We start from the raw sequence: 22,763 nt of genomic DNA on the forward strand, positions 1-22,763 counted from the left end.
CATTATTCCTCCATTTATCCCCTCTGATAGATGGCATTATTCCTCCATCTATCCCCTCTGATAGATGGCATTATTCCTCCATCTATCCCCTCTGATAGATGGCATTATTCCTCCATCTATCCCCTCTGATAGATGGCATTATTCCTCCATTTATCCCCTCTGATAGATGGCATTATTCCCATCTATCCCCTCTGATAGATGGCATTATTCCTCCATCTATCCCCTCTGATAGATGGCATTATTCCTCCATCTGTACCCTCTGATAGATGGCATTATTCCTCCATCTATCCCCTCTGATAGATGGCATTATTCCTCCATCTATCCCCTCTGATAGATGGCATTATTCCTCCATCTATCCCCTCTGATAGATGGCATTATTCCTCCATCTATCCCCTCTGATAGATGGCATTATTCCTCCATCTATCCCCTCTGATAGATGGCATTATTCCTCCATCTATCCCCTCTGATAGATGGCATTATTCCTCCATCTATCCCCTCTGATAGATGGCATTATTCCTCCATCTATCCCCTCTGATAGATGGCATTATTCCTCCATCTATCCCCTCTGATAGATGGCATTATTCCTCCATCTATCCCTCTGATAGATGGCATTATTCCTCCATCTATCCCCTCTGATAGATGTTATTCTCTATCCCCTCTGATAGATGGCATTATTCCTCCATCTATCCCCTCTGATAGATGGCATTATTCCTCCATCTGTCCCCTCTGATAGATGGCATTATTCCTCCATCTATCCTCTGATAGATGGCATTATTCCTCCATCTATCCCCTCTGATAGATGGCATTATTCCTCTATCTATCCCTCTGATAGATGGCATTATTCCTCCATTTATCCCCTCTGATAGATGGCATTATTCCTCCATCTATCCCCTCTGATAGATGGCATTATTCCTCCATCTATCCCCTCTGATAGATGGCATTATTCCTCTATCTGTCCCCTCTGATAGATGGCATTATTCCTCCATCTATCCCCTCTGATAGATGGCATTATTCCTCCATCTATCCCCTCTGATAGATGTCTGGCATTATTCCTCCATCTATCCCCTCTGATAGATGGCATTATTCCTCCATCTGTCCCCTCTGATAGATGTCTTTATTCCTCCATCTATCCCCTCTGATAGATGGCATTATTCCTCCATCTATCCCCTCTGATAGATGGCATTATTCCTCCATTTATCCCCTCTGATAGATGGCATTATTCCTCCATCTATCCCCTCCATTATTCCTATCTATCCTCTGATAGATGGCATTATTCCTCCATCTATCCCCTCTGATAGATGGCATTATTCCTCCATCTATCCCCTCTGATAGATGGCATTATTCCTCCATCTATCCCCTCTGATAGATGGCATTATTCCTCCATCTGTCCCCTCTGATAGATGGCATTATTCCTCCATTTATCCCCTCTGATAGATGGCATTATTCCTCCATCTATCCCCTCTGATAGATGGCATTATTCCTCCATCTATCCCCTCTGATAGATGGCATTATTCCTCTATCTGTCCCTGATAGATGGCATTATTCCTCCATCTATCCCCTCTGATAGATGGCATTATTCCTCCTTCTATCCCCTCTGATAGATGGCATTATTCCTCTATCTGTCCCTCTGATAGATGGCATTATTCCTCCATCTGTCCCCTCTGATAGATGGCATTATTCCTCCTTCTATCCCCTCTGATAGATGGCATTATTCCTCCATTCTATCCCCTCTGATAGATGGCATTATTCCTCCTTCTATCCCCTCTGATAGATGGCATTATTATTCCTCTGATAGATGGCATTATTCCCCTCTGATAGATGGCATTATTCCTCCATCTATCCCCTCTGATAGATGGCATTATTCCTCCCCCTCTGATAGATGGCATTATCCTCCATCTGTCCCCTCTGATAGATGGCATTATTCCTCCTTCTATCCCCTCTGATAGATGGCATTATTCCTCTATCTGTCCCTCTGATAGATGGCATTATTCCTCTATCTGTCCCCTCTGATAGATGGCATTATTCCTCCTTCTATCCCCTCTGATAGATGGCATTATTCCTCCATTCTATCCCCTCTGATAGATGGCATTATTCCTCCATCTATCCCCTCTGATAGATGGCATTATTCCTCCATCTATCCCCTCTGATAGATGGCATTATTCCTCCATCTATCCCCTCTGATAGATGGCATTATTCCTCCATTCTATCCCCTCTGATAGATGGCATTATTCCTCTATCTATCCCCTCTGATAGATGGCATTATTCCTCCATCTGTCCCCTCTGATAGATGGCATTATTCCTCCATCTATCCCTCTGATAGATGGCATTATTCCTCCATCTATCCCCTCTGATAGATGGCATTATTCCTCCATCTATCCCCTCTGATAGATGGCATTATTCCTCTCTATCCCCTCTGATAGATGGCATTATTCCTCCATCTATCCCCTCTGATAGATGGCATTATTCCTCCATCTATCCCCTCTGATAGATGGCATTATTCCTCCATCTATCCCCTCTGATAGATGGCATTATTCCTCCATCTATCCTCTGATAGATGGCATTATTCCTCCATCTATCCTCTGATAGATGGCATTATTCCTCCATCTATCCCCTCTGATAGATGGCATTATTCCTCCATCTATCCCCTCTGATAGATGGCATTATTCCTCCATCTATCCCCTCTGATAGATGGCATTATTCCTCCATCTATCCTCTGATAGATGGCATTATTCCTCCATCTATCCCCTCTGATAGATGGCATTATTCCTCCATCTATCCCCTCTGATAGATGGCATTATTCCTCCATCTATCCCCTCTGATAGATGGCATTATTCCTCCATCTATCCCCTCTGATAGATGGCATTATTCCTCCATTTATCCCCTCTGATAGATGGCATTATTCCTCCATCTATCCCCTCTGATAGATGGCATTATTCCTCTATCTGTCCCCTCTGATAGATGGCATTATTCCTCCATCTATCCCCTCTGATAGATGGCATTATTCCTCCATCTATCCCCTCTGATAGATGGCATTATTCCTCCATCTATCCCCTCTGATAGATGGCATTATTCCTCCATTTATCCCTCTGATAGATGGCATTATTCCTCCATCTATCCCCTCTGATAGATGGCATTATTCCTCCATCTATCCCCTCTGATAGATGGCATTATTCCTCCATCTGTACCCTCTGATAGATGGCATTATTCCTCCATCTATCCCCTCTGATAGATGGCATTATTCCTCCATCTATCCCCTCTGATAGATGGCATTATTCCTCCATCTATCCCCTCTGATAGATGGCATTATTCCTCCATTTATCCCCTCTGATAGATGGCATTATTCCTCCATCTATCCCCTCTGATAGATGGCATTATTCCTCCATCTATCCCCTCTGATAGATGGCATTATTCCTCTATCTGTCCCCTCTGATAGATGGCATTATTCCTCTCTGATAGATGGCATTATTCCTCCATCTATCCCCTCTGATAGATGGCATTATTCCTCCTTCTATCCCCTCTGATAGATGGCATTATTCCTCCTTCTATCCCCTCTGATAGATGGCATTATTCCTCCTTCTATCCCCTCTGATAGATGGCATTATTCCTCTATCTGTCCTCTGATAGATGGCATTATTCCTCTATCTGTCCCCTCTGATAGATGGCATTATTCCTCCTTCTATCCCCTCTGATAGATGGCATTATTCCTCCTTCTATCCCCTCTGATAGATGGCATTATTCCTCTATCTGTCCCCTCTGATAGATGGCATTATTCCTCTATCTGTCCCCTCTGATAGATGGCATTATTCCTCCTTCTATCCCCTCTGATAGATGGCATTATTCCTCCTTCTATCCCCTCTGATAGATGGCATTATTCCTCTATCTGTCCCTCTGATAGATGGCATTATTCCTCTATCTGTCCCCTCTGATAGATGGCATTATTCCTCCTTCTATCCCTCTGATAGATGGCATTATTCCTCCTTCTATCCCCTCTGATAGATGGCATTATTCCTCTATCTGTCTCTGATAGATGGCATTATTCCTCTCTGATAGATGGCATTATTCCTCCATCTGTCCCCTCTGATAGATGGCATTATTCCTCCATCTATCCCCTCTGATAGATGGCATTATTCCTCCTCTATCCCCTCTGAGATGGCATTATTCCTCCTTCTATCCCCTCTAATAGATGGCATTATTCCTCCATCTATCCCCTCTGATAGATGGCATTATTCCTCCTTCTGTCCCCTCTGATAGATGGCATTATTCCTCCATTTATCCCCTCTGATAGATGGCATTATTCCTCCATCTATCCCCTCTGATAGATGGCATTATTCCTCCATCTATCCCCTCTGATAGATGGCATTATTCCTCCATCTATCCCCTCTGATAGATGGCATTATTCCTCCATCTATCCCCTCTGATAGATGGCATTATTCCTCCATTCTATCCCCTCTGATAGATGGCATTATTCCTCCATCTATCCCCTCTGATGATGGCATTATTCCTCCATCTATCCCCTCTGATAGATGGCATTATTCCTCCATCTGTCCCCTCTGATAGATGGCATTATTCCTCCATCTATCCCCTCTGATAGATGGCATTATTCCTCCATCTATCCCCTCTGATAGATGGCATTATTCCTCCATTTATCCCCTCTGATAGATGGCATTATTCCCATCTATCCCCTCTGATAGATGGCATTATTCCTCCATCTATCCCCTCTGATAGATGGCATTATTCCTCCATCTATCCCCTCTGATAGATGGCATTATTCCTCCATCTATCCCCTCTGATAGATGGCATTATTCCTCCATCTATCCCCTCTGATAGATGGCATTATTCCTCCATCTATCCCCTCTGATAGATGGCATTATTCCTCCATTTATCCCCTCTGATAGATGGCATTATTCCTCCATCTATCCCCTCTGATAGATGGCATTATTCCTCCATCTATCCCCTCTGATAGATGGCATTATTCCTCTATCTGTCCCCTCTGATAGATGGCATTATTCCTCCATCTATCCCCTCTGATAGATGGCATTATTCCTCCTTCTATCCCCTCTGATAGATGGCATTATTCCTCCATCTATCCCCTCTGATAGATGGCATTATTCCTCCATTTATCCCCTCTGATAGATGGCATTATTCCCATCTATCCCCTCTGATAGATGGCATTATTCCTCCATCTATCCCCTCTGATAGATGGCATTATTCCTCCATCTGTACCCTCTGATAGATGGCATTATTCCTCCATCTATCCCCTCTGATAGATGGCATTATTCCTCCATCTATCCCCTCTGATAGATGGCATTATTCCTCCATCTATCCCCTCTGATAGATGGCATTATTCCTCCATTTATCCCCTCTGATAGATGGCATTATTCCTCCATCTATCCCCTCTGATAGATGGCATTATTCCTCCATCTATCCCCTCTGATAGATGGCATTATTCCTCCATCTGTCCCCTCTGATAGATGGCATTATTCCTCCATCTATCCCCTCTGATAGATGGCATTATTCCTCCATCTATCCCCTCTGATAGATGGCATTATTCCTCCATTTATCCCCTCTGATAGATGGCATTATTCCTCCATCTATCCCCTCTGATAGATGGCATTATTCCTCCATCTATCCCCTCTGATAGATGGCATTATTCCTCCATCTATCCCCTCTGATAGATGGCATTATTCCTCCATCTATCCCCTCTGATAGATGGCATTATTCCTCCTTCTATCCCCTCTGATAGATGGCATTATTCCTCCATCTATCCCCTCTGATAGATGGCATTATTCCTCCATCTTATTATTCCTCTCTGATAGATGGCATTATTCCTCCATCTATCCCCTCTGATAGATGGCATTATTCCTCCATCTATCCCCTCTGATAGATGGCATTATTCCTCTATCTGTCCCCTCTGATAGATGGCATTATTCCTCCATCTATCCCCTCTGATAGATGGCATTATTCCTCCTTCTATCCCCTCTGATAGATGGCATTATTCCTCTATCTGTCCCCTCTGATAGATGGCATTATTCCTCTATCTGTCCCCTCTGATAGATGGCATTATTCCTCCTTCTATCCCCTCTGATAGATGGCATTATTCCTCCTTCTATCCCCTCTGATAGATGGCATTATTCCTCCTTCTGTCCCCTCTGATAGATGGCATTATTCCTCTATCTGTCCCCTCTGATAGATGGCATTATTCCTCCATCTATCCCCTCTGATAGATGGCATTATTCCTCCTTCTATCCCCTCTGATAGATGGCATTATTCCTCCTTCTATCCCCTCTGATAGATGGCATTATTCCTCCTTCTATCCCCTCTGATAGATGGCATTATTCCTCTATCTGTCCCCTCTGATAGATGGCATTATTCCTCTATCTGTCCCCTCTGATAGATGGCATTATTCCTCCTCTATCCCCTGATAGATGGCATTATTCCTCCTTCTATCCCCTGATAGATGGCATTATTCCTCTATCTGTCCCCTCTGATAGATGGCATTATTCCTCTATCTGTCCCCTCTGATAGATGGCATTATTCCTCCTCTATCCCCTCTGATAGATGGCTATCCCCTCTGATAGATGGCATTATTCCTCCATCTATCCCCTCTGATAGATGGCATTATTCCTCCATCTATCCCCTCTGATCATTATTCCTCCTCTGATAGATGGCATTATTCCTCCATCTATCCCCTCTGATAGATGGCATTATTCCTCCATCTGTCCCCTCTGATAGATGGCATTATTCCTCCATCTCCCCTCTGATAGATGGCATTATTCCTCCATCTATCCCCTCTGATAGATGGCATTATTCCTCCATCTATCCCCTCTGATAGATGGCATTATTCCTCCATCTATCCCCTCTGATAGATGGCATTATTCCTCCATCTATCCCCTCTGATAGATGGCATTATTCCTCCATCTATCCCCTCTGATAGATGGCATTATTCCTCCATCTATCCCCTCTGATAGATGGCATTATTCCTCCATCTATCCCCTCTGATAGATGGCATTATTCCTCCATCTATCCCCTCTGATAGATGGCATTATTCCTCCATTCTATCCCCTCTGATAGATGGCATTATTCCTCCATCTGTCCCCTCTGATAGATGGCATTATTCCTCCATCTATCCCCTCTGATAGATGGCATTATTCCTCCATCTATCCCCTCTGATAGATGGCATTATTCCTCCATTTATCCCCTCTGATAGATGGCATTATTCCTCCATCTATCCCCTCTGATAGATGGCATTATTCCTCCATCTATCCCCTCTGATAGATGGCATTATTCCTCCATCTGTCCCCTCTGATAGATGGCATTATTCCTCCATCTATCCCCTCTGATAGATGGCATTATTCCTCCATCTATCCCCTCTGATAGATGGCATTATTCCTCCATCTATCCCCTCTGATAGATGGCATTATTCCTCCATCTATCCCCTCTGATAGATGGCATTATTCCTCCATCTATCCCCTCTGATAGATGGCATTATTCCTCCATCTATCCCCTGATAGATGGCATTATTCCTCTATCTGTCCCCTCTGATAGATGGCATTATTCCTCCATCTATCCCCTCTGATAGATGGCATTATTCCTCCTTCTATCCCCTCTGATAGATGGCATTATTCCTCCTGTCCCCTCTGATAGATGGCATTATTCCTCCATCTGTCCCCTCTGATAGATGGCATTATTCCTCCATCTATCCCCTCTGATAGATGGCATTATTCCTCCATCTATCCCTCTGATAGATGGCATTATTCCTCCATCTATCCCTCTGATAGATGGCATTATTCCTCCTCTATCCCCTCTGATAGATGGCATTATTCCTCCATCTATCCCCTCTGATAGATGGCATTATTCCTCCTTCTATCCCCTCTGATAGATGGCATTATTCCTCCATCTATCCCCTCTGATAGATGGCATTATTCCTCCATCTGTCCCCTCTGATAGATGGCATTATTCCTCCATCTGTCCCCTCTGATAGATGGCATTATTCCTCCATCTATCCCCTCTGATAGATGGCATTATTCCTCCATCTATCCCCTCTGATAGATGGCATTATTCCTCCATCTATCCCCTCTGATAGATGGCATTATTCCTCCATCTATCCCCTCTGATAGATGGCATTATTCCTCCATCTATCCCCTCTGATGGCATTATTCCTCCATCTATGGCATTATTCCTCCATCTATCCCCTCTGATAGATGGCATTATTCCTCCTCTATCCCCTCTGATAGATGGCATTATTCCTCCATCTATCCCCTCTGATAGATGGCATTATTCCTCCTTCTATCCCCTCTGATAGATGGCATTATTCCTCTATCTGTCCCCTCTGATAGATGGCATTATTCCTCCATCTATCCCCTCTGATAGATGGCATTATTCCTCCTTCTATCCCCTCTGATAGATGGCATTATTCCTCTATCTGTCCCCTCTGATAGATGGCATTATTCCTCTATCTGTCCCCTCTGATAGATGGCATTATTCCTCCATCTATCCCCTCTGATAGATGGCATTATTCCTCCTTCTATCCCCTCTGATAGATGGCATTATTCCTCCTTCTATCCCCTCTGATAGATGGCATTATTCCTCCTTCTATCCCCTCTGATAGATGGCATTATTCCTCTATCTGTCCCCTCTGATAGATGGCATTATTCCTCTATCTGTCCCCTCTGATAGATGGCATTATTCCTCCTTCTATCCCCTCTGATAGATGGCATTATTCCTCCTTCTATCCCCTCTGATAGATGGCATTATTCCTCTATCTGTCCCCTCTGATAGATGGCATTATTCCTCCATCTGTCCCCTCTGATAGATGGCATTATTCCTCCTTCTATCCCCTCTGATAGATGGCATTATTCCTCCTTCTATCCCCTCTGATAGATGGCATTATTCCTCTATCTGTCCCCTCTGATAGATGGCATTATTCCTCTATCTGTCCCCTCTGATAGATGGCATTATTCCTCCTTCTATCCCCTCTGATAGATGGCATTATTCCTCCTTCTATCCCCTCTGATAGATGGCATTATTCCTCTATCTGTCCCCTCTGATAGATGGCATTATTCCTCCATCTGTCCCCTCTGATAGATGGCATTATTCCTCCATCTATCCGCTCTGACAGATTACATTATTCCTCCATCTATCCCCTCTGATAGATGGCATTATTCCTCCTTCTATCCCCTCTAATAGATGGCATTATTCCCCTCTATCCCCTCTGATAGATGGCATTATTCCTCCATCTATCCCCTCTGATAGATGGCATTATTCCTCCATTTATCCCCTCTGATAGATGGCATTATTCCTCCATCTATCCCCTCTGATAGATGGCATTATTCCTCCTTCTATCCCCTCTAATAGATGGCATTATTCCTCCATCTATCCCCTCTAATAGATGGCATTATTCCTCCATTTATCCCCTCTGATAGATGGCATTATTCCTCCATCTATCCCCTCTGATAGATGTCTGGCATTATTCCTCCATCTATCCCCTCTGATAGATGGCATTATTCCTCCATCTATCCCCTCTGATAGATGGCATTATTCCTCCATCTATCCCCTCTGATAGATGGCATTATTCCTCCATCTATCCCCTCTGATAGATGGCATTATTCCTCCATTTATCCCCTCTGATAGATGGCATTATTCCTCCATTTATCCCCTCTGATAGATGGCATTATTCCTCCATCTATCCCCTCTGATAGATGGCATTATTCCTCCATTTATCCCCTCTGATAGATGGCATTATTCCCATCTATCCCCTCTGATAGATGGCATTATTCCTCCATCTATCCCCTCTGATAGATGGCATTATTCCTCCATCTATCCCCTCTGATAGATGGCATTATTCCTCCATCTATCCCCTCTGATAGATGGCATTATTCCTCCATCTATCCCCTCTGATAGATGGCATTATTCCTCCATCTATCCCCTCTGATAGATGGCATTATTCCTCCATCTATCCCCTCTGATAGATGGCATTATTCCTCCATCTGTCCCCTCTGATAGATGGCATTATTCCTCCATCTATCCCCTCTGATAGATGGCATTATTCCTCCATCTATCCCCTCTGATAGATGGCATTATTCCTCCATCTGTCCCCTCTGATAGATGGCATTATTCCCATCTATCTGTCCCCTCTGATAGATGGCATTATTCCTCCATCTATCCCCTCTGATAGATGGCATTATTCCTCCATCTTCCCCTCTGATAGATGGCATTATTCCTCCATCTATCCCCTCTGATAGATGGCATTATTCCTCCATCTATCCCCTCTGATAGATGGCATTATTCCTCCATCTATCCCCTCTGATAGATGGCATTATTCCTCCATCTATCCCCTCTGATAGATGGCATTATTCCTCCTTCTATCCCCTCTGATAGATGGCATTATTCCTCCATCTATCCCCTCTGATAGATGGCATTATTCCTCCATCCCCTCTGATAGATGGCATTATTCCTCTCTGATAGATGGCATTATTCCTCCATCTATCCCCTCTGATAGATGGCATTATTCCTCCATCTATCCCCTCTGATAGATGGCATTATTCCTCCATCTATCCCCTCTGATAGATGGCATTATTCCTCCATCTATCCCCTCTGATAGATGGCATTATTCCTCCTTCTATCCCCTCTGATAGATGGCATTATTCCTCCATCTATCCCCTCTGATAGATGGCATTATTCCTCTATCTATCCCCTCTGATAGATGGCATTATTCCTCCATCTATCCCCTCTGATAGATGGCATTATTCCTCCATCTATCCCCTCTGATAGATGGCATTATTCCTCCATCTATCCCCTCTGATAGATGGCATTATTCCTCCATCTATCCCCTCTGATAGATGGCATTATTCCTCCATCTATCCCCTCTGATAGATGGCATTATTCCTCCATCTATCCCCTCTGATAGATGGCATTATTCCTCCATCTATCCCCTCTGATAGATGGCATTATTCCTCCATCTATCCCCTCTGATAGATGGCATTATTCCTCCATCTATCCCCTCTGATAGATGGCATTATTCCTCCATCTATCCCCTCTGATAGATGGCATTATTCCTCCATCTATCCCTCTGATAGATGGCATTATTCCTCCATCTATCCCCTCTGATAGATGGCATTATTCCTCCATCTATCCCCTCTGATAGATGGCATTATTCCTCCTTCTCTCTGATAGATGGCATTATTCCTCCATCTATCCCCTCTGATAGATGGCATTATTCCTCCATCTATCCCCTCTGATAGATGGCATTATTCCTCCATCTATCCCCTCTGATAGATGGCATTATTCCTCCATCTATCCCCTCTGATAGATGGCATTATTCCTCCATCTATCCCCTCTGATAGATGGCATTATTCCTCCATCTATCCCCTCTGATAGATGGCATTATTCCTCCATCTATCCCCTCTGATAGATGGCATTATTCCTCCATCTATCCCCTCTGATAGATGGCATTATTCCTCCATCTATCCCCTCTGATAGATGGCATTATTCCTCCATCTGATAGATGGCATTATTCCTCCATCTATCCCCTCTGATAGATGGCATTATTCTCCATTTATCCCCTCTGATAGATGGCATTATTCCTCCATCTATCCCCTCTGATAGATGGCATTATTCCTCCATCTATCCCCTCTGATAGATGGCATTATTCCTCCATCTATCCCCTCTGATAGATGGCATTATTCCTCCATCTATCCCCTCTGATAGATGGCATTATTCCTCCATTTATCCCCTCTGATAGATGGCATTATTCCTCCATCTATCCCCTCTGATAGATGGCATTATTCCTCCATCTATCCCCTCTGATAGATGGCATTATTCCTCCATCTATCCCCTCTGATAGATGGCATTATTCCTCCATCTGTACCCTCTGATAGATGGCATTATTCCTCCATCTATCCCCTCTGATAGATGGCATTATTCCTCCATCTATCCCCTCTGATAGATGGCATTATTCCTCCATCTATCCCCTCTGATAGATGGCATTATTCCTCCATCTATCCCCTCTGATAGATGGCATTATTCCTCCATCTATCCCCTCTGATAGATGGCATTATTCCTCCATCTATCCCCTCTGATAGATGGCATTATTCCTCTATCTGTCCCCTCTGATAGATGGCATTATTCCTCCATCTATCCCCTCTGATAGATGGCATTATTCCTCCTTCTATCCCCTCTGATAGATGGCATTATTCCTCTATCTGTCGCCTCTGATAGATGGCATTATTCCTCTATCTGTCCCCTCTGATAGATGGCATTATTCCTCCTTCTATCCCCTCTGATAGATGGCATTATTCCTCCTTCTATCCCCTCTGATAGATGGCATTATTCCTCTATCTGTCCCCTCTGATAGATGGCATTATTCCTCCATCTGTCCCCTCTGATAGATGGCATTATTCCTCCATCTATCCCTCTGATAGATGGCATTATTCCTCCATCTATCCCCTCTGATAGATGGCATTATTCCTCCTTCTATCCCCCTCTGATAGATGGCATTATTCCTCCATCTATCCCCTCTGATAGATGGCATTATTCCTCCATCTATCCCCTCTGATAGATGGCATTATTCCTCCATCTATCCCCTCTGATAGATGGCATTATTCCTCTATCTGTCCCCTCTGATAGATGGCATTATTCCTCCATCTATCCCCTCTGATAGATGGCATTATTCCTCCTTCTATCCCCTCTGATAGATGGCATTATTCCTCCATCTATCCCCTCTGATAGATGGCATTATTCCTCCATCTATCCCCTCTGATAGATGGCATTATTCCTCCTTCTATCCCCTCTGATAGATGGCATTATTCCTCCATTATCCCCTCTGATAGATGGCATTATTCCTCCATCTGTCCCCTCTGATAGATGGCATTATTCCTCCATCTGTCCCCTCTGATAGATGGCATTATTCCTCCATCTATCCCCTCTGATAGATGGCATTATTCCTCCATCTATCCCCTCTGATAGATGGCATTATTCCTCCTTCTATCCCCTCTAATAGATGGCATTATTCCTCCATCTATCCCCTCTGATAGATGGCATTATTCCTCCTTCTGTCCCCTCTGATAGATGGCATTATTCCTCCATTTATCCCCTCTGATAGATGGCATTATTCCTCCATCTATCCCTCTGATAGATGGCATTATTCCTCCATCTATCCCCTCTGATAGATGGCATTATTCCTCCATCTATCCCCTCTGATAGATGGCATTATTCCTCCATCTATCCCCTCTGATAGATGGCATTATTCCTCCATCTATCCCCTCTGATAGATGTCTGGCATTATTCCTCCATCTATCCCCTCTGATAGATGGCATTATTCCTCCTTCTATCCCCTCTAATAGATGGCATTATTCCTCCATCTATCCCCTCTAATAGATGGCATTATTCCTCCATTTATCCCCTCTGATAGATGGCATTATTCCTCCATCTATCCCCTCTGATAGATGTCTGGCATTATTCCTCCATCTATCCCCTCTGATAGATGGCATTATTCCTCCATCTATCCCCTCTGATAGATGGCATTATTCCTCCATCTATCCCCTCTGATAGATGGCATTATTCCTCCATCTATCCCCTCTGATAGATGGCATTATTCCTCCATTTATCCCCTCTAATAGATGGCATTATTCCTCCATTTATCCCCTCTGATAGATGGCATTATTCCTCCATCTATCCCCTCTGATAGATGGCATTATTCCTCCATCTATCCCCTCTGATAGATGGCATTATTCCTCCATCTATCCCCTCTGATAGATGGCATTATTCCTCCATCTATCCCCTCTGATAGATGGCATTATTCCTCCATCTATCCCCTCTGATAGATGGCATTATTCCTCCATCTATCCCCTCTGATAGATGGCATTATTCCTCCATCTATCCCCTCTGATAGATGGCATTATTCCTCCATCTATCCCCTCTGATAGATGGCATTATTCCTCCATCTATCCCCTCTGATAGATGGCATTATTCCTCCATCTATCCCCTCTGATAGATGGCATTATTCCTCCATTTATCCCCTCTGATAGATGGCATTATTCCTCCATCTATCCCCTCTGATAGATGTCTGGCATTATTCCTCCATTTATCCCCTCTGATAGATGGCATTATTCCTCCATCTGTCCCCTCTGATAGATGTCTGGCATTATTCCTCCATCTTTCCCCTCTGATAGATGGCATTATTCCTCCATCTATCCCCTCTGATAGATGGCATTATTCCTCCATCTATCCCCTCTGATAGATGGTATTATTCCTCCATCTATCCCCTCTGATAGATGGCATTATTCCTCCATCTGTCCCCTCTGATAGATGTCTGGCATTATTCCTCCATCTATCCCCTCTGATAGATGGCATTATTCCTCCATCTATCCCCTCTGATAGATGGCATTATTCCTCCATCTATCCCCTCTGATAGATGGCATTATTCCTCCATCTATCCCCTCTGATAGATGGCATTATTCCTCCATCTATCCCCTCTGATAGATGGCATTATTCCTCCATCTATCCCCTCTGATAGATGTCTGGCATTATTCCTCCATTTATCCCCTCTGATAGATGGCATTATTCCTCCATCTGTCCCCTCTGATAGATGTCTGGCATTATTCCTCCATCTATCCCCTCTGATAGATGGCATTATTCCTCCATCTATCCCCTCTGATAGATGGCATTATTCCTCCATCTATCCCCTCTGATAGATGGTATTATTCCTCCATCTATCCCCTCTGATAGATGGCATTATTCCTCCATCTGTCCCCTCTGATAGATGTCTGGCATTATTCCTCCATCTGTCCCCTCTGATAGATGTCTGGCATTATTCCTCCATCTATCCCCTCTGATAGATGGCATTATTCCTCCATCTATCCCCTCTGATAGATGGCATTATTCCTCCATCTATCCCCTCTGATAGATGGCATTATTCCCCTCTATCCCCTCTGATAGATGGCATTATTCCTCCATCTATCCTCTGATAGATGGCATTATTCCCCATCTATCCCCTCTGATAGATGGCATTATTCCCCTCTATCCCCTCTGATAGATGGCATTATTCCTCCATCTATCCCCTCTGATAGATGGCATTATTCCCCTCTATCCCCTCTGATAGATGGCATTATTCCTCCATCTATCCCCTCTGATAGATGGCATTATTCCTCCATCTATCCCCTCTGATAGATGGTATTATTCCTCCATCTATCCCCTCTGATAGATGGCATTATTCCTCCATCTATCCCCTCTAATAGATGGCATTATTCCTCCATCTATCCCCTCTGATAGATGGCATTATTCCTCCATCTATCCCCTCTGATAGATGGCATTATTCCTCCATTTATCCCCTCTGATAGATGGCATTATTCCTCCATCTATCCCCTCTGATAGATGGCATTATTCCTCCATCTATCCCCTCTGATAGATGGCATTATTCCCATCTATCCCGTCTGATAGATGGCATTATTCCTCCATCTATCCCCTCTGATAGATGGCATTATTCCTCCATCTGTCCCCTCTGGTAGATGGCATTATTCCTCCATCTATCCCCTCTGATAGATGGCATTATTCCCCTCTATCCCCTCTGATAGATGGCATTATTCCCCTCTATCCCCTCTGATAGATGGCATTATTCCTCCATCTATCCCCTCTGATAGATGGCATTATTCCTCCATCTATCCCCTCTGATAGATGGCATTATTCCTCCATCTATCCCCTCTGATAGATGGCATTATTCCTCCATCTGTCCCCTCTGATAGATGGCATTATTCCTCCATCTATCCCCTCTGATAGATGGCATTATTCCTCCATTTATCCCCTCTGATAGATGGCATTATTCCTCCATCTATCCCCTCTGATAGATGGCATTATTCCTCCATCTGTCCCCTCTGATAGATGGCATTATTCCTCCATCTGTCCCCTCTGATAGATGGCATTATTCCTCCATTTATCCCCTCTGATAGATGATATTATTCCTCCATGTATCCCCTCTGATAGATGGCATTATTCCTCCATCTATCCCCTCTGATAGATGGCATTATTCCTCCATCTATCCCCTCTGATAGATGGCATTATTCCTCCTTCTATCTCCTCTGATAGATGGCATTATTCCTCCATTTATCCCCTCTGATAGATGGCATCATTCCTCCATCTATCCCCTCTGATAGATGGCATTATTCCTCCATCTATCCCCTCTGATAGATGTCTGGCATTATTCCTCCATCTATCCCCTCTGATAGATGGCATTATTCCTCCATCTATCCCCTCTGATAGATGGCATTATTCCTCCATCTATCCCCTCTGATAGATGGCATTATTCCTCCATCTATCCCCTCTGATAGATGGCATTATTCCCCTCTATCCCCTCAGGCAAGACCATGGGGCGGCAGGGTAGCCTAGTGGTTAGAGCGTTGGACTAGAAAACCGGAAGTTGCAAGTTCAAACTCCCGAGCAGATAAGGTACAAATCTGTTGTTCTGCCCCTGAACAGGCAGTTAACCCACTGTTCCTAGCCGTCAATGAAAATAAGAATTTGTTCTTTAACTGACTTGCCTAGTTAAATAAAGGTAGATGTCTGGTATTATTCCTCCATCTATCCCCCTTTTCATGACGTGAATTAGCTTGCAGTCCTGAAAAACAAATTCTGATGCAGCATTGATAGAAAGAATGCCTGGAGTTGGCCTCTCCACCAATAAAAGTCCGGCTCTCCAGGCTTCTCTACCAACCAGGGTAATTGACGGGGTAACTGACTTGCCTAGTTAAATAAAGGTAAAACAAATAAGTAAATATGAATAAGGTGATGGTTTTAATGAGAATAAGGTTAGTTGGTAGGGTAATTCAAATATATGTATTTGTTATTTTTTATACATTTGAAGTCGGAAGTTTAAATACACTTAGGTTGGAGTCATTAAAACTCGTTTTTCAACCACTCCACAAATTTCTTGTTAACAAACTATAGTTTTGGCAAGTCGGTTAGGACATCTACTTTGTGCATGACACAGGTAATTTTCCAACAAATGATTACAGACAGTTTATTTCACTTATAATTCACTGTATCACAATTCCAGTGGGTCAGAAGTTTACATACAGTAAGTTGACTGTGCCTTTAAACTTAGAAAATTCCAGAAAATGATGTCATGGCTTTAGAAGCTTCTGATAGGCTAATTGACATCCTTTGAGTCAATTGGAGGTGTACCTGTGGATGTATTTCAAGGCCTACCTTCAAACTCAGTGCCTCTTTGCTTGACATCATGGGAAAATCAAAAGAAATCAGCCAAAACCTCAGAAATAAGGTCCTTGCACGGTGTCTCAGAGGAGGTTGAGGACGAGCTTGCTGCTCGGGTGTTATCCACGGATCTGGACTCCCTCATCGCTTTGACCATCCACATCGATGGGCGATTGCGGGAATGATGGATGGAGAGGAACCTTGATTTCGCTCGAACGTCCAGGGATTCCACCTCGCCTCCGAGTCATCCCGGAACTCCCCAATCGTCCCCAAGCCGAGAGCACCCGAGGTTTCCCGACCTTCCTCGAGAGTCACCGATGATGACCAGGCCACTGTTTCCCAAGTCTATGCAACCAGGCAGAGCTGGGCCAGCGGAACAGCAACACAGGATCAACACAAAGCTCTCTGTATTGCGGGACTTTTGGTCATTTTGTGTCCTCTTTCACGGTAAAAGACCAGGCTCACTGGTAGGAGAGGTACTCTGGTGGGCCATATGAAGAAATGTTCTGCTTCCCTTACTCATAATACAGATATTATTATTATTATAGACAGGGTACATCATAGACAGGGTACATCATAGACAGGGTACATCATAGACAGGGTACATCATAGACAGGGTACATCATAGACAGGGTACATCATAGACAGGGTACATCATAGATAGGGTACATCATAGACAGATATTATTATTATTATAGACAGGGTACGTCATAGACAGGGTACATCATAGACAGGGTACATCATAGACAGATATTATTATTATTATAGATAGGGTACATCATAGACAGATATTATTATTATTATAGACAGGGTACATCATAGACAGGGTACATCATAGACAGGGTACATCATAGACAGGGTACGTCATAGACAGGGTACATCATAGACAGGGTACATCATAGACAGATATTATTATTATTATAGATAGGGTACATCATAGACAGGGTACATCATAGACAGGGTACATCATAGACAGGGTACATCATAGACAGGGTACGTCATAGACAGGGTACATCATAGACAGGGTACATCATAGACAGGGTACGTCATAGACAGGGTACATCATAGATAGGGTACGTCATAGACAGGGTACATCATAGACAGGGTACGTCATAGATAGGGTACGTCATAGATAGGGTACATCATAGATAGGGTATGTCATAGATAGGGTACGTCATAGATAGGGTATGTCATAGATAGGGTACGTCATAGATAGGGTATGTCATAGATAGGGTACGTCATAGATAGGGTATGTCATAGATAGATATTATTATTATTATAGATAGGGTACATCATAGACAGGGTACATCATAGATAGGGTATATTATAGATATGCACATCATATATAGAGTACATCATAGACAGGGTATATCATAGATAGGTTATATCAGGTATTCCCAAACTGGGGGTACACGCAATGCCGTCGGGGTACGCCAAATAAAAATGTGATTCACATTGAAAACAATATATATATGTTTAAAAATAATAATAAAATAATCACGTTTTCAAACAGCAGGAAGTGGATCTGAAGCCTGTGATAGTGCCATTGGAGGGAACTGTAAGTCTACGTCCAAAAATGGTAGCCTATTCCCTACATAGTGTACTACTTTTGACCAGAGCTGGGTGCCCAAGAGTGTTTTTTTGCCGAAGGGCCTTGACCCTGCAGTGAGGTGTTGAGAGGTACTGCGTGTTCCACCTCCCTCTATGCATGCCCTTATCTTCACCAGGCCTACAGACATGAAGGTCAAGGAACCTTTGTTTCACTTGTGCTCTGCATACATAGCCTCCTTGGGTTTCACCATAATAATTGCTGGGACGGAGCAAATGGAATGGCATCGCAACACATAGATACCATGTGTTTGGTACCTTTCCACTCATACCGCTCCGGACATTACCAAGAGCCCATCCTCCCCAATTAAGGCGCCACCAACCTCCTGTGGAAGGTTGGTAGGTAAATTGTTTAGAAACGTGCAGAAATGGTACATTTGCATTTATTTTAATTTTAAATGACAAATGTCCAGTTTATAATGCTCGTATTTATTCTGTGAGATGAATATTCAATAGGGAACTCTCAGCTCTGTGTGCTGTTAAATCCTGACCTAATGCATACAGCTTGATTGCGTAATACTGTGAGAGCATGAGTAATGCAATGACTCGGGGGGTCTATGATGCACCAGCAGAGAACAGACTGGACACATCGCCATAATTTTGCCATCAAGTGAAGTATTATTACCGATAGCTTTAATTAGATAGAAGATTATTATTTTCTTTATAAATAAACACATTGGATAAAACACAGTGTTGCAGTCTGTTACTGATGTGCATTCATGTTGTTGTCTGAGGTTATATCCCAAATGGCACCGTATTCCCTATGGGGCCCTGGTCTAAAGTTCTATAACGTATAGGGAATAACCCTGGTCTAAAGTAGTATAACGTATAGGGATTAACCCTGGTCTAAAGTAGTGTAATTTATAGGGAATAACCCTGGTCTAAAGTAGTATAACGTATAGGGATTAACCCTGGTCTAAAGTAGTGTAATGTATAGGGAATAACCTGGTCTGGTAGTGTAATTTATAGTAACCCTGGTCTAAAGTAGTATAACGTATAGGAATAACCCTGGTCTAAAGTAGTATAACGTATAGGGAATAACCCTGGTCTAAAGTAGTATAATGTATAGGGAATAACCCTGGTCTAAAGTAGTATAATTATAGGGAATAACCCTGGTCTAAAGTAGTATAACGTAAGGGAATAACCCTGGTCTAAAGTAGTGTAATTTATAGGGAATAACCCTGGTCTAAAGTAGTATAATTTATAGGGAATAACCCTGGTCTAAAGTAATTTATAGTAACCCTGGTCTAATTTAATTTATAGGAATAACCCTGGTCTAAAGTAGTATAATTTATAGGGAATAACCCTGGTCTAAAGTAGTATAATGTATAGGGAATAACCCTGGTCTAAAGTAGTGTAATTTATAGGGAATAACCCTGGTCTAAAGTAGTATAATGTATAGGGATTAACCCTGGTCTAAAGTAGTATAATTTATAGGGATTAACCCTGGTCTAAAGTAGTATAATGTATAGGGATTAACCCTGGTCTAAGTAGTATAATGTATAGGGATTAACCCTGGTCTAAAGTAGTATAATTTATAGGGATTAACCCTGGTCTAAAGTAGTATAATGTATAGGGATTAACCCTGGTCTAAAGTAGTATAATGTATAGGGATTAACCCTGGTCTAAAGTAGTATAATGTATAGGGATTAACCCTGGTCTAAAGTAGTATAATTTATAGGGATTAACCCTGGTCTAAATAGTATAATGTATAGGGATTAACCCTGGTCTAAAGTAGTATAATGTATAGGGATTAACCCTGGTCTAAAATGTAGTATAACCCTGGTCTAAAGTAGGATAAACATATAGGGATTAACCCTGGTCTAAAGTAGTATAATTTATAGGGAATAACCCTGGTCTAAAGTAGTATAATGTATAGGGAATAACCCTGGTCTAAAGTAGTATAATGTATAGGGATTAACCCTGGTCTAAAGTAGTATAATTTATAGGGAATAACCCTGGTCTAAAGTAGTATAATGTATAGGGATTAACCCTGGTCTAAAGTAGTATAACGTATAGGGATTAACCCTGGTCTAAGTAGTATAATGTATAGGGATTAACCCTCGTCTAAAGTAGTATAATTTATAGGGATTAACCCTGGTCTAAAGTAGCGCACTAGAGAGGATGGTTGATAGGAGGGTTGATAGGGAATAGGGCTCCATTTGGGACTCTGGGCTGTGAACACAACTATGCCGTTGTAGATCTGCCAGGACAACTGGTTTGTCCACCTACAAAACAAGCGAGTGCCGTCGTTGCCCCCCCCCAAGAGCTCTCCTTGTTTGTTAGTGTGCTCACACCAGGAGGGTTGACTGAAGAAGGTGGGGCAGAAGAGGAAGGGGGGAAGAGGTGTAGGAGGAGGTAGAGAATGAGGTAGAGGAGGTGGTGAGGAGAAGGTCGGAAGGAGGTGGAGGAGGTGGAAGGAGGAGGAGGTGGGGAGGAGGTGGAGGAGGTAGAGGAGGTGGAAGGAGGAGGAGGTGGGGAGGAGGTCGGAATGATGTGGAGGAGGTAGAAGAGGAGGAGGAGGTGGGGATGAGATGGATGAGGTGGAAGAGGAGGAGGTGGGGATGAGGTGGAGGAGGTAGAGGAGGTGGAAGGAGGAGGAGGTGGGGGAGGAGGTCGGAATTATGTGGAGGAGGTAGAAGAGGAGGAGGAGGTGGGGATGAGGTGGAGGAGGTGGAAATGGAAGAAGAGGTGGGGAGGAAGTGGAGGAGGTGGAAGAGGAGTAGGAGAATTAAGGTTGGCGTTAGGGTTAGTGTGATCAAACCAAGAGGGGAGGGTTAAGGTTAGGGTTAGTGGGCTCAGAGCTTTGACACTTTCCCAATAGATGCAAAGCTTTTCTATGACTGACTGACTGACTGACTGACTGACTGACTGACTGACTGACTTAGTGACTGACTGACTGCCTGACTTAGTGACTGACTTAGTGAAAGGGTGAAGTCATTCGGCTGGCCTTGGCAAAACTAGTCCCTGTGATGTGCTACGAGCCCCACTTAGAGAGAGATATGTTATCTCTATGTCCCTGAGACTTTGACATATACAGTATTGCCTGGCATTGTTTTAGTTCTGTTGGATCATGATGTCACTTGAAGGCAGTTCAAGTCACGTGTATGGCACATATTGGAGTGACAATACACATTTAACCATGGTATGATATGAAGCCAAATTAAACATATATCATTTCTTTCATGTTTTCATGACCGACATTTCAATGACTGGAATTTAAAGTCCACAGAAGAGAACAGATAACTGGACTTTAAAGTCCACAGAACAGAACAGATGACTGAACTTTAAAGTCCACAGAAGAGAACAGATAACTGGACTTTAAAGTCCACAGAAGAGATGACTGGACTTTAAAGTCCACAGAAGAGAACAGATAACTGGACTTTAAAGTCCACAGAAGAGAACAGATAACTGGACTTTAAAGTCCACAGAAGAGAACAGATAACTGGACTTTAAAGTCCACAGAACAGAACAGATGACTGAACTTTAAAGTCCACAGAACAGTACAGATGACTGAACTTTAAAGTCCACAGAACAGTACAGATGACTAGATTCTATGCCTTATTAGGTACTAGTAACTTAAAATATCTTTATCTTATGACCAAGCCAAACATCTTTGAATTATGTTTAAAATGATACGAATAGAATGCCCTGTTGAACATGCTGCCGTGTCAATAGTGATTGAAAACACACATTAAAACTATTTTCATTAGTCACACCCATGTTTAATTGATTGTTGGCCCTGACTTGCAGTGCCTATGGAAAGTGTTTACACCCCTTCACGTATTCCACATTTTGTTACATTACAGCCTTATTCTAAAACGGATTATAAAAATCTACACACAATACCCCATAATGACATCACAGTACCCCATAATGACATCACAGTACCCCATAATGACAAAGCGAAAACAGTTTTTGTTGGAATTTTTGCAAATATATTAAAAATACAA

This window comes from Oncorhynchus nerka, linkage group LG2, assembly GCF_034236695.1.
Source record: "Oncorhynchus nerka isolate Pitt River linkage group LG2, Oner_Uvic_2.0, whole genome shotgun sequence".
NCBI classification, from domain to species: Eukaryota; Metazoa; Chordata; class Actinopteri; order Salmoniformes; family Salmonidae; genus Oncorhynchus; species Oncorhynchus nerka.